Source organism: Meleagris gallopavo, chromosome 3 (assembly GCF_000146605.3).
Source record: "Meleagris gallopavo isolate NT-WF06-2002-E0010 breed Aviagen turkey brand Nicholas breeding stock chromosome 3, Turkey_5.1, whole genome shotgun sequence".
NCBI lineage: Eukaryota > Metazoa > Chordata > Aves > Galliformes > Phasianidae > Meleagris > Meleagris gallopavo.
The window spans coordinates 38,576,761-38,585,687 of record NC_015013.2 but is presented as its reverse complement, the minus strand read 5'-3'; positions in this window follow the sequence as shown (position 1 = coordinate 38,585,687).

Genomic DNA, 8,927 nt, shown 5'->3' with positions numbered 1-8,927 from the left:
CAGCTAAGGGCTGGGGCGGCCACCCCCGCCCGCTGTCCCTCCGATCTTACAGAGCGATGGCGCCTATCACCGCCAAGGTTTATCAGTTAGCACCGGCTGCAAGTGTTTCGTCTGTCTCAGCGTGAGGCTGCTGCTAGGAGGGAGGGGACGGCGAAGCGCCGGCGGTGAAGTTTTGCGAGAGAAGCATTGCGTTTCCATGCACTCTTCTCATTTACAAATGGGTTTTCTGGATGCATATGGCGTTTTCCTGGAGATCCTGATATGCAGACTTCAGCATCTGAAAGTATGCTAGAGAACTGTACATAAATCCAAATGGTGGCTGTAACGTTCCCGAGCCGGAGAAAAATTTGCAGGTGTATCTCTAGTAAAATTATGATCTCATCTATGAATGAGTGCTCCTGTTTCAATCTTCTGCTTTAACCACCAGTAAGGAACCCCTGCGGGTGTCTGCCTGATGATTTGCACTGAGAAATTAATCATGCCCTGAAATCGCGGCTAAGCAGTGTGCAGGGAATACCTAACCTATAGCTCCTTATTTTAAATGAGAATTTTATAGTAAGCCTGAAATACTTGCATTTGATTGGTCTTTTTTTTTTTTTTTTTTTTCTTCTTGCCTGTGCTTGGGTATGGAAGGATGAGAGCAGAAAGCTGATATGCGTAGTGCACTAATAAGTATCAGAAAATCAAAGCAGGAACCAGGCTGCAAGGCAGCACCCATTCTGCAAGACGGTGAGAAGGACCACAGATATTCATCCAAAGATATCAATTCTCAATCTCAGATAGCTCTGGTACACTGGGGAGTCTTTAGATCAGACTAGTCATTGATTATTACTTTGCTGTATAAACGAGGGATCAAAGCAGAGCCCAAAGATTTGCTCATTGTTTTATGTGACTTACAGAGCACAGTGGCAAGGGAAGGATGGCGCGTCATCACTTCCCTCTGTTGCTCTTAAAAAAGATGAGCATGAAAACTAAAGGTAGCTGGAAAGCTCTTAAATCTACTGTGCATCCACAGGAAAACAGATGAAATCTTGCCTTTCTTCTAACACAAAGGATGAAACCTACAATTATGAATACCCTTTCTCTTTTGGCAGCTAACTTGCAAAAGAACTGTCAGTATGAATGCAAATGGAAGATAACAATATTTACTTGTAAACAAATCTATAATTATATGACCTTTAGAATGTCAGTTTAAAAAAAAGCTCCACTTATTATTTCTAATTAAATACTCTCCTTAAGGGATCAATCCACAACCTTCATGGAGTGACATGGTTGCCAGAATTACATAATTATTTTTGTATTTTCTTTTCTTCTGTGAATGGCCAGACTGGAAAAATATTTGGAATTACTAATTGCAGTTCACTCAGTTATGGAATGACTTCAGAAGGTTTAACTTTTAAAGAAAATAGACAAAGTGTTTATAGTCCTCTTCCTTGAGCTCGGAGTTGCTTATGTTGGGAAAGAACTGTATTATCAAGCTCGTGCTGTTTTTCAAGCTGGCAGTGCAAATGTTTATACCAGGGACACGTTATACCTGGTGGTGTGGGAATTCTACAAGAAATGGAAATGTTCACTTCACTGGGACATTCTTTAAGATAGCACTCACCTTGAACTCATTTAAGCCAAAAGCTTCAAGGGGAAAAGCTTTTTGTCTCATCTACTAAATCAAGTCATCAACAGAAAGGTATTTTGATCAGTAGCTCCCAACTATTTCCCATATATTATTTACATTAATGCCTAGCAAAATGAGACACTTCTTTCCCAAAGAAAGCTTAACAGTTCCTGAAATTAGTTCACAGATATTTGCATGTTTTATCTATATATTATATATGCAAGCAGATGAATAGAATACAGAAAAAGAGGAGATGTTCTTTTAATGTGAAACACATTTTTGTCTTCCCATAGCATGAGAGTAAGTTTACAACAGGGATGCAAAAACATTTATGATGATCCAGGGTACAGAAAACCGAGTCCTTATTTATTAAACAGACTGCCCTTTAGCTTACCAAATGTTGTTTCCATGGATTATGTATCCTTCAAACATTCTGCTGTAAGACATTAAAAATGGAATTTGATAAATGTGATTCTTTTTTCTTTGCAAGCATACTACTGGTAGAAAAAGCGTTAACAACAGTTTGTGATTTATCAATTGATGTAACACCCCCATCATCCCACCCCCCAGGTAAGTCAGTTCTCCGTTACGTTCAACCATTAATACAACTAAAGTAATATTTTGTACATTCAAATTAATTCATTCTTTGTCAGTCTATTAGGGCACCAGGGCAGATTATTTTACAGCTACCAGCTATGGCAAAGATTATGTAACTTTCTGGTGATAACATGCGCAAGATTTTCAAGTGTACACAACCCAGAAAAAAATACACAATAAATTAGAGTCCATTCACAAAGTGAAGCTTAGACTTCTTTTCTCCTGCGCCTTATGGCCTCAAATATCAACTAAGGCTGTATTTTCTGCTGCAGAGGAAGACTTAGCATGAGTATTTCTGAGGTGTTGGTTCTGATTTGCAGAGGTACTCCCCTCATAAGAAGGTCAGGACTACAGAGAGAAACTTTTGCATCACACGTCTTCATATGGAATATGATGTAGACTGTAATTTCAGATATATATGCATACCATCTTACACACTGAAAGAGAAATACGTTAATTCCTCTGCTTTTTTTTCTTGTAAAAGTATCAGAAAAATGCTAGACAGCAGTCTGTTTTGGAACATATAACTTTCTTTTCCTCCATAATGTAACTCTGATTTCCAATGGTTTGTTAAATAATTAATGGAAGCATGACATACTAAAAAAGAATAAAGCACTGGAATGAACTTTAATTGCAGATGTAATTAATCACAGAGCTTTGACTTGATACTATTAAATATCAGATTGGTTCTCTCTTGGTCTTTGTATTATAACATTCACAATTACTTGGATAATACTACTACTTCAGATGTGCAAACTTATTGAAACATTATCAAAGCTTTTCTTCAATTTTTTTTTTTGTGCTGCAACTCTTTTATTAAAGTATTGCTAAATGCAGTCTTGTACACCCTATAGAGATGAAATAGACATGAAATGCCACATAACTCTGTGGTGGTACCAGAGTTCTTACACATGGTTGTGCTATGATATTAAAATGCACTCTTCTAAGACAAGTTTGTAATGCTGCTACCTTACATACTGTACCAGATAACGTTCAACAAATAGCCCCTGCAGTGAGATGGCTAGCACTTAGCAATATGTCACTGTACTCTGTTTTATCTCTCATTTCATGGAATTTCAGCTCCAGGAGGAGAGGAGATAAATAGTTTTTAAGATGAAAGTTATTCTGTAATACTTTTTTCCCCCCTAATGTAGTGTTCTGACTCTATCACCAGCCTCCTTGACAAACAAATTTTCAGGCCAGTCAGGTTTGTTTGAGGGAGCTTAGAAATTCAGATGTCATATCATTAAAAAAATTGCTGCAGAGAGCTTGTTTTTTTTCTAGACAAATCAGAAGCATTCAGACAATGTGAATGCAGCCTCCTATATACGTGGTGCATTCAGTGCTTAAGTCCATTTACAAGATTTGATGTGTCCTCTGAACAGTGCTTAGCAATGAAACTGAACAGGTTTCTGCTATTGTCTGAGTTCTTTCTTTCCAAAATAACATTTTCTTACCTTGATAAGACAGCAACACAGCCCATCTTCCAAGGAAGGAATACTGAAGACAACTCAGCAAGCCTTCCAAGGATGGAGCTTTTTCACTCTTTTTGGTAAAAAAAAATGAAAGACCACTTGTCTTGTTTATCATATTTGGCCAATATAAATACTTACTTATTTTATATGTAACACTCAGCACTGCCAGTGTGCCTATATTAGGTAATTACAGATACCATGTGCTAGTTCCATATGAGAATAAGGAAAAATTTGTAGGTTTTTGTTGGGATGTTTTTTTAAATTTTATTTGTTTGTTTGTTTGTGTGTGTGTTTGTTTGTATTTACCTGCTTGCTACAGGTGAGACTATACAGTGTCACACTGATGCTAATTTTAAAGCTGAGATACGAATGGTTCATTTTTGGAAGAGAGGATCTTAAAACTGGACTTTGAAATATAGCAAAGAGATGCAACAGCCTTCAACTGGCTTCTCTAGTTCATTCAGCACAATTCCAAACTGGGCCTTCCTGTTCTTTTTGCAAAAGGCTATAGCAAATTGCGTTTTTACTACTGCATGATAAATTGTATTAGCAGAGCAGACTAAGACGTTTCTGAGAACAATCCTCTGAAAGAAGAATATATGGCATAGACAGAAGACTGCATTATTAATTCTTTCATTTAGTTCTGAGCTTAGCCTCTCAGAATACAAAATCAGATTTGAAAAGCAATGCTGTAGAAGAAATGGAAGGAAATCTATAACTCTTGTTTATACATTTGTTTACTTCACTTTTTGTTGCTTCAGTTTTTGATTCTGCTTGAAAGAGGTACAGCTTTTTGAGAAAACTGCTGCTCAGTAAGCAGGCCTTTGTGTGCTGTCTGAAGTTGCACTTACAAAAAAAGAATACAGAAAACACTTCTTGTTTTGGAAACCATATCCATCATATAGATCTGTAACCATTCTGCTACAGAGCAAAACCAGTCAGATTCAGCCAATGTAAAATTCATTAAATAAAACTATAGCTCAGCCAAAAGACTACTTACAACTTTATAAAATTAAAACAGATGTATTGGTCACCTTTACATGCTCATTCCACCTCAGCACTGCAGCTGCTGAAAATACTCTGATGACATTTGAGAGACCCAAAAGATTTGAATCTTAGTTTCCCTTTCCATGTAATGAAGACATCTGTCTGTCAACAGCTCTATCATAAGCATTTTTTCTAGATTGTTATTCCATGCTTTTTCTCTTTTACTCCAGCTGGATTCACTCTTTTCATAAATAAATAAACGAATATATTCAAATCTAGGCATGCGGATGACGGTTGCATTTAGCAGGTTACTATAACAAGTTCATAAACAAAGACATCCCAGTGTAACAAAGTCTCATTTTTTCATTGAGTAGTGCTGTTTATTTTTAAAGCTCTAATGCTTCTACCCTGGCTGTAGAACTGCATTTATTTTAAATGCAGAAGGCTAAAGATCCAAGTCTAAATGTTTTGTATTTGATCCCAACTTAGTAAAATGATGTTTTATCTATGATGAGCTTAAGAAAAATCCAAGTAATTGATGGCTGTTGAAATATAACTGTATTTAGAATAAAATATAGTAGTTCAAATGGAAGAGATCCTACAAAGTTCATCAAGTTCAACTGCCTTACCATTGCAGGGTTAAACAAAAGTTAAAACATTTTAATTATCCAATTACCTCTTGAGCACTGATAGGCATAGACATCAACCACCTCTCTTGGAAGCCTGTTTCAGTGCTTGCCCATCCTCTCTGTAAGGAATTCTTTCCTAATGTCCACATATTGATTTTGTGCCATTCCCATCCTGCCATCAGGTACCAAGAGCAGACCCCAGCACCATCCTCTGTTTCCCATCCTCAGAGAGCTGTGGAAAGCAAGAGTTGCCTCTTGGCCTGTTTTACAGGCTGGATAACCCAACTGTTCTAAGCCTCTTCTCACAAGGAGATGCCAACCAGTCCTTTTACCAACTTTATTGCCTTTCTCTGGATGTTTTCAAGAACTTCAACATCCTTTTTGATTCTGGAGTCTGGAGCTGAACAGAATAATCAAAGTGAGGCTGCACCAACAATAAGTATAGTGGGAGGATCACCTCTTCTGACTGGCTGTCCATGATGTGTTTAATGTGTTCCAAAATGTATTTTGCTCTCTCGGCTATCAGGGCAAGATGGACATTTGGCTTACATGGGTATTATAAGACATCGATACAAGTGTATTTCATTTCTGCGGCAAGGTTTTGGTAATGGAGTACCGCAAGGTGGCGTCTCTGAGAAGTGATCAGGGGCCACATTGGACAGATCTGATTCCAGCCAGCTCTAAAATGGATGCACCAAAGGTGAACCTGTCAGCCGAGCTGGTAGCACCTCTTGGATTACGTATTTAGGACAGGACAAAAACTATTGTGCAGCATCTATAAGAAAAGGGAATGAGAAAAATTTGCGGGAAACATCTCTGCAGACCCCAAGGTCAGAAAAGGAAGAAGCACTTCATGTGCCAGAGACCACATTGAAGGAGACTGTTTTTGACACCCTGTAAGAATGCAGCCCATAGAGGACCCCACACTCCACCAGGCAGGTGTGCCCTAAGCAAACTGCAGCTCATGGAGAGCTCATGCAGGAGCAGGCCCAAGAAGAATTGCAGCCCATAGAGAATCACTACCAAAGCAGTGTGTTCTGATGGACTGTATCTTATGTATCTAGTTCAGGTTTTACTTCTGACTGTCCTACTCTGTTCTTAACTGACAATAAATTATTTTTCTCCATATTGATCTCATTTAGCCCGTGTTGCTAACTGGTAAGCAACATCCCTGTTTTAAGCTCAACCCATACATATTTTCCATCTTTCTCCCTATGTCTTGCTAAGGAGGGGGAGTGAGAGAGCAGCTCAGTGAGCACCTGTAAGCCAAACACAGTCAACTCATCACAGTCATCTAGGGTGCAGGAAAACTTACGTCCATTCAAGGAGTTAACATCCCTAATATAAATTAAATGTGTCTAACTTCAGTTCTGTGTTGCTGTAGGATCCAACTCCACCCTTGAGACAAAACTTCGTACCCCTTTAGCTCTGGCAGGTCTGTGAAGAATTCTGTTCTTGCCTCATTAGAAATTATTTGGAATAGCAATCTTTGTCTCCTTTGAAAGCATCAGAAAATGTATAGCTAGTCCAAATCCAGCCATTGTGCAGCAGTTCAGTGTTACATTGTTCGCTTCCAGAATCTGAAGCTTTTATCAAAAAAGGTTTTATCTGTTACAGAAGTAGAGATAGCCACACACCTTGCAATGGCAACCTCTGCTACTTTAAACACTGTATTTTCAAGTATGACTTATCACATTCATCTTAGTGGGTGCTAAATCAGATGTCCCTGAAAACACTCATTAAATGTCACTTCTTTCAGTCCTCATCAAAGCAAGTAGGAAAGGAGATGGAACATTCATGTTGGTTTAACACTGATAGGTAGCTAAGCTCCACCAGTTCATTCTCTCACTCTCCATTCTTAACAGGACGGGGAGAGAGAAAACAATGAGAAAACTTCATGGGTTGAAATAAGGACAGGAAGATCACTCACCAATTACCACTGTGGGCAAAACAGACAGCATAAGGAAGATTAATGTAGTTTACTGCTTATGACTAACAGACTGGAGCAGTGAGAGATGAAAGCAAACTAAAAACACCTTCCCTACTGATTCAGCCTCTTTTACCTTCTCCCCAAAAGCAGAGCAGGGGAATGTGAATGGAGGCTGTTCTCAGTTCAAAATGCTTCGTTTCTGCCGCTCCTTCAAGGTCACTTTGTGGGACCCCTGCCCCATATGGGTCACTCCAACAGCATGCCATTCTCCCAAACTGATCCCGCATGGGCTTCCCACAGCTGCATCTCTCCCAGCACTGCTCCAACATGGCTCTGTACCATGGTACCCACTCTTCAGGCACTGCTCCACGCTGGGTCATTCCTGTGAGGGTGCCTATGGAATGTGCCTCCTTCAGGCCTCACCCACCACTGCCCTGCGAGCTCCTCTGTGTCAGCACAGGCAGATCTGCTCTGCATGGTGCCCATGGGCTGCAGGGGGATGGCCTGCTCCTTCATGGGCCTCTCCTGGGCTGCAGAGAGCTGCTGCTGTGTGCCTGGAGCTCCTCCTGCCTCCTTTTGCACTGACCTTGGTTCATGCAGGACTGTTCTCTTGCATCTCTTGCTCCTCTCTCACAGCTACTGTTGCACAGCACTTTTCTTCTTCCTTTCATCTGCTCTCCCAGAGCACACCCAACACTACCCATGGCTCAGCTCTGGCAGAGATGGATCCCTATTGGAGCAGCTGGGGCTGGCTTTATTCTGACATGGAGCCACAGCTGGGTTCTGCTCACAGGCACCACCCTGCAGCCTCCTGCCACCAACACCTTGCCACCTAAGCAATACAATATTTTCTGTTGAACATTTCCACGATCTACTGTGAATGAAAACTCATTTGGGCTGGATAAGAGCATCTAAAACCACGAGTATTTGTTTCTCCTTGCATGCAGGCATTCATCCCACATCCAGTAAAGGTCTGTGGTCCTCCTCAAAGGAATATAGAGAGGAAGCCACTGTGGAAAAATCAGCCAAGCCCAGGAGCCTGAGTAGATGTCACTGAAATATTTATGTGCTTTACTTTAACCAGCTTCACTGGAAGAAGAATTTAAACTGAATTTTCTGTCCTGATTTCAACCCTTGTCATATGCTACTGTTCATTTCTCCTGTGTAGAAGACAAGAGTGATAACCTGTTGATCTCTTTTGAAGGATCTTTATATGTGTTTACATCATTTTTCTGTGAAACCACATATACATCTGATCACATACCTTGATTCAAGCAGAACTCTGAGAAGCAGACCCAGGAAATGTTTCACTGTAAAGGAGCTCACATGGCCCAGGTTATTCCTTTCCCAAATAATGAGCATCGAACATATTCTATTGTGTGTGACCACAGAGAAATTATGACATCTCAAGGCATAGACAAAAAGAGGAGATACAGAGGAAGTCATTCCAATCATCTCATACTTTTCATTCAAGAGAATTGTTGAAACACTCAGAGCAAGAAAAAAACTGCAAAATTTAAGACATTTACATTTGGGACCACAAGGTAGACTTAGCGTTTTCAATTCTAATATTGAGGCCTTGGCAAGGGATTTTGCATCTGAAATGCAATGAATGCATTGGATTGGAGAACCCTAAATTCAACAACATTAAAATTAAGGAAAAACAACAGAGGTCTGAAATACTTCTGTTCCTTCCA